At 37.2% G+C, this 5,621-nt stretch overlaps 1 pseudogene; it reads right to left on the reverse strand.

Annotated features, from left to right (window-relative positions):
- Positions 1-283: 283 nt before the first annotated feature.
- On the reverse strand, positions 284-1,670 carry LOC118541792 (dipeptidyl peptidase 1 pseudogene; annotated as a pseudogene).
- Between the last annotated feature and the right edge of the window lie 3,951 nt (positions 1,671-5,621).

Genomic DNA, 5,621 nt, shown 5'->3' on the forward strand with positions numbered 1-5,621 from the left:
AAAAAGTCTCTGTTCTCACACAGACTTTTAAAAATACAGCATGTTTAGATTACAAATGAATAACAAAATCCTGTATTTTGTTACTGCATAGCTATAAATAGGCCATTGGTCAATAGGAAGGTATATTCAAATCAAAGGCAGTTTTCATTTTAAAGGCAAAAATCTTCATAGGAATCTGTGTGTAATATTTTGAAATTGCTGCTATAAACGTCTCCAGTCTGTGAATAAATCAATCTCCTTTCATGACTGATAGTGGTCAATATGAAATGCTGGGACATATACCCTACAATTTAGGAAATGGTGTGGCCGCCATTGTTATGCTTTCAATTGCACACTCATCGGTTCTTCTGTGGATCTGGAAGTAACCATCTTCACCCCAGCTAGTGCCCCAGCTGATTCTAACAATCCAGTAATCCATCCCAGAGCCTGAGTCACCAACCAGAGTCCACCAACTAAACAGCATGATTAATCAACTCAAAGGCGTTGAAGGGGTCTCTCAAACCAGTGTGGTAGTAGATCACCTTGTGGTAGTGGAGGAAGTCATTATAGACTTCAAAAGCAACTGCCACAGGCCCATAATGGACCAGCTCAAGCTTCCTCAGGGCTTCATTGCAGCCCCCAGAGAAGCCTCCCACATAGTGCTACTCAGAGGTGTAGTAACGGAAGCAGTCTTCCTTTGGTTTGTGTGGAGAATCGGTGCCTATGTAGGGAAAGCACACCTCTTTCACCAGACCAAAATCTTGGGCATATTTTCTTGCAGTGAGGTACGGGAAGTCACCTTCACAGCCCTGAGCATACTGGCTGCAAGAGACAACCTCCTGAAGACTCACGATTGGGGTCTGAGTATTGTTGGTTATTATACGGTTTCTTGCTTCCAGCATATCCCTAGAAGCAAATGTGTAGCAGCTTCCACAAAATGTTTGGTTTTGAACAGAAGTAACAAAATTGGTACCACAATCAGTTCTCTGGTCCCCAGATGCTGGCAAATGTAAAATCATTTCATGTATGTCAGCAGTTGAGTGCTGCAGGTTTGGGCCTTAGGATTCTCTGGCTGTGGCAACACCTCTCCTAATAATCTCTGTCAGGGTTAAGAGTCTCATATTCCATGTATGTGGTTGCAGTCCAAGACTTCTGAATGGCATTGATCGCTTTCACAAAGTCATGGTTGTATTTGTAGAGCCCATTAGAATAGTTTTCCTGAAGACTCTCACGGTGTGCCGTGCTCACGTTCACATTCTGAGAGGTCGTTCCCACCTTAGTTCCAGTGAAATGTAATTAAGTTCCTGCCCAGCACATCAGGCACCCATCCAGCCATGGTTTCGTGGCAGTAACCGGTTACCTTGCCATCTGTCCTCTTCTTTACACTTAAAAAAGGCAAACCACTTGTAGCCATTCACACAATCTCAAAGCCTTGACTGTAAATGATGGTGAAATGGTCAGTATTGACAAAATTATCATATGCTGTGTCCAGCTTCTCAAGGTGCACCACTACATTTTTTTCTGGTGGTCGTCAGTTGATGCCATGTTGGGAACCAAGGTGGCCCACCTGGAAGACCCAGGTACCCAGCACTTCAGGGTAGGTGCATTTGGTAGGTGTGGCAGTGTGTAGTGTCAACAAAGGAGAGAAGCAGAAGGAGGGCAGTGAGCAACCGGCAGGGCCAGGGACCCATGCTGGTGCGGCCCCATAGGGGAGGAGAAGGAGAGAGCAGTCACCAAAGAGCAGAGGGGAGAGAGCCTGAATGGTACTAATTATCATACCATGCTAAGATCAAGAAATTATGTTTTCATAAACTTAAGCAACTTGCCCAAGATCACATAGTTAGTATGTGGAAGAGCCAGGCTTTGTACTCACAACTTTTGATTTCAGTACTTGAAAGTACTACACTCTATTTCTTCTCAAAGACAGTAAGTTTTTCTAAGCCCTTTTAGAGAAAGAAAATTAAAACAGGAAGCTCTTTCAATCTCAGTATTGCTAAAACAAATTATTCTCATGCAATGCATACAAACAACTGAAATGCTAGCCACAAATCATTCTCATTTCTTCATCAAAGCATAATGAGAAAGCCTTTCTAGTTCAGATTACTATATACACTTAAATAAAATGACTTTATAAATATTCTATAATTCAAATTAGTTTAAAAAGATGGGTTTTAAATATTTATATTTTAGGGGTTTTTGTACATACTACAAAATATAAATTTGAAATAGTACAAATGTTATATTAAAATGTAAATGAGAATCTAATATTTCTGAAATTCATCACTAGACGAGAGTGTATTACTGATACATGACATGGCCTAACTATACAAGATTCTAGATGTCTGACAAAGCATTTACAGGCATGGCCCCAACTGGGATGCAAGACTTTCAGTGTTAAAAATGGAAAGCCCAGGCAAACTGGCATAAGCCAGTCCCCCTAATCCTGTAAGATTGTCAAGCAGCAAGGAAAGCCACGGTCCAGGAAAGATACAAATGTCTGGAAAAATATCCTCATGATGTGATTTAATGTTGGAAAAATGCATGTCAGATTGTATACTTCTTGCAAAATTAGGCAATTGCATTTTGATTAATCAGGTCCCAAATTTTTGCTAGAGATGGAGAACAACTAAAAAATATCCATCTAGTTCAGGACCTTTCTCCTAGAGTGGTATCAAAAAAAAAAAATAAAACGTATGAATAGTCAAATATGACAAAATTCCTGTACTCAGCTTTGCTTGATCTAAGAGATTAAGCAACACCCAGAGTTATCATTTTTATATGCATCTGTAACTGGCACATCCAGTATTTACTACTTTAGCACATATTTAATGAATGTTCTGATTAGGGGGTTGATAACTACAAATTCATGAAATTTATGATATTTTGCTGAAATTATCTCACTATGGTGCATCTGAGGAAATGTCCTACTGTGCATAGCCAAAAAGCTATGTTCATATTTTATAACTGATATTTACTGGGTGGTAGCAAAGACATTTCAATTATGTTAAGATTGAATTTAACAGATTTAACTATTTCATGGCTATGGCAAGTGAAACTAAGTTTGGATCCAGGCTTCTCATGAATTTGTCCCAGTGACAAGCTAAACTGGGCAAATTAAAATGTCTTATCAGATAAAGGACTAGTATCCAAAATCTATAAAAAACTTGTCAAACTCAACACCCAAAGAACAAATAATCCAATCAAGAAATGGGCAGAAGATATGAACAGACATTTCTCCAAAGAACACATACAAATGGCCAACAGACACGTGAAAAAATGTTCAACATCACTTGCCATCAGGGAATAACAAATCAAAACCACAATGAGATACCACCTCACGCCAGTCAGAATGGCTCAAATTAACAAGTCAGGAAATGACAGATGTTGGCGAGGATGTAGAAAAAAAAAAGGAACCCTGTTACACTGGTGGGAATGCAAGCTGGTGCACTCACTCTGGGAAACAGTACGGAGGTTCCTCAAAAAGTTGAGGACTCAGCAATTCACTACTGTGTATTTACCCCAAAGATACAAATGTATTGATCTGAAGGGGCACCTGCACCCCAATGTTTATAGCAGCAATGTCCACAATAGCCAAACTATGGAAAGAGCCCAGATGTCCATCAACAGATGAATGGATAAAGAAGATGTGGTATATATATATACAAGGGAATACTACTCAGCCATCAAAAAATGAAATCTTGCCATTTGCTATGACATGGATAGAACTACAGAGTACTGTGCTAAGAGAAATAAGTTAATCAGAGAAAGACAATTATCATATGATCTCACTCATATGTGGTATTTAAGAAACAAAACAGAAGATCATAGGGGAAGAGAGGAAACAATAAAACAAAATGAAATAAGAGAGGGAGACAAACCATAAAAGCCTCTTAATCTTAAGAAACAAACTGAGGGTTGTGGGGGGAAAGGGGTGGGGGAGATGGGGTAACTGGGTGATGGATATTAAGGAGGGCATATGATATAATTAACACTGGGTATTATATAAGACTGATGAATCACTGACCACCTCTGAAACTAATAATACATTATATATTAATTAATTGAATTTAAATTTAAAAATTTCAAATAAATAAAAGTAAAAAATAAAATAATATAAAAATAAACTGGGCAAATTAATTCATTTAATTTAAATACTATTGGGTCATTATCAAGTTCATCAACAACTAAAAGAAAAATAATTAAAAATGCAAAAGGAAGTTGCATTTTAAAGTATGTCAAGGGTCTTAGCAAAATAATATTAAATGAGAGATATCAGGCCCCAAACAATACATACATAATATTTCTAGAAAGTTAAAAACCCCTTTAAAAAAAACCATGCTTCTGGGTGTTATACGAAAACAATGAATCGTGGATCACTACATCAAAATAAAAATAAAATTAATTAATTAAAAAACCATGCTTTTTAAGAGATACATATAAATGCAATAAAACCACATAAAAAAGGAAATAAAGAAATGCTTACCACAGAAATCAATTGGGAAGAAGTAGGGGTACTAGGTGGTTGGGGAAGACCATCTGTTTAGTTTGGGTTTCCTGTTCATAGCGATTACATTATTTTACATAAACATAAATAAATACATGAATGAATGAAAGCAAGCCATGGCTAGAAAATGAAGAGAGTGTTTTGTAATGAGGATTAAAATTTTCCCAATTCTGAACACTTAAAGTTTCTTAATATAATCTTACCATCTTATTTAACTCCTCACTATTGGAGTCAGGGAGACCAGGCAGAAGATCCAGATTAATGTTCCTGTCTCCAGTGTCTCCTTCTCCATTTCAACCCACATATCCCTGATACCTTCTCTCAGAACTACAAAAGCTTCATATTGTCCAAAGATTAAAGACCAGGTCAAGAACCCCTGTGATGCAGATGAGATCTTCCTCCTTTCTCCTTTCCTTGCTTCCTTCACTGAAAACCGTACCTGATCATGCTAGTCTTCTCTCCTCTGTTTCCCTCTCATTCAGCATCTTCCCATCTCTAACCAAGTCCTACTTACCTCATAGGGCCTAGCTAAAAGCCACAATGTCCACAAATTACCCGGTCTGAGATCTGTTTCCCCGCTCTGCCCCAGAGCACAGCATATGGATCTTTATAACTGAATTTATCTATAGCATTTGATTTTATATTGCTAATTTAGGAAGCTTTTAGTGACTATTTACTTCTATCAATGAGGCATTAAACACATTTAGAAGAAAAAATTTGACCAAACCATATTCAATGCTCTCAAAGAGGTTTTAGCTTAGAATTATTTACATTCTTATCTCACTTATTCTACTTGATAATAAAAAAAAAGGCAGCATCAATAGATTTCATCTTTGTATATATCTTAGTACTTACCACACAGAAGGTAATTAACTAATATTACTTTCAAATCTACCCATGGATTTTTTTCACTTCAGAAACTACCAATGTAATCAAGGACTGCCATGTCATACTACATTTTGTGTCTTTCCTATGATCATGTCTGAATAAATGAAATTCTTGAGTCACTTCTATCTTCTCACTAAAACATCTATGAAGAAAAAACTCACACCAACCAAAAACTAACATCTTGCTTGCAAAATCTGGAAATGATTTTTCCTAGTAATAAAACTTAAGATGCTGCAATAAGAATCACCAT

This window comes from Halichoerus grypus, chromosome 3 (assembly GCF_964656455.1).
Source record: "Halichoerus grypus chromosome 3, mHalGry1.hap1.1, whole genome shotgun sequence".
Classification (NCBI taxonomy): Eukaryota; Metazoa; Chordata; class Mammalia; order Carnivora; family Phocidae; genus Halichoerus; species Halichoerus grypus.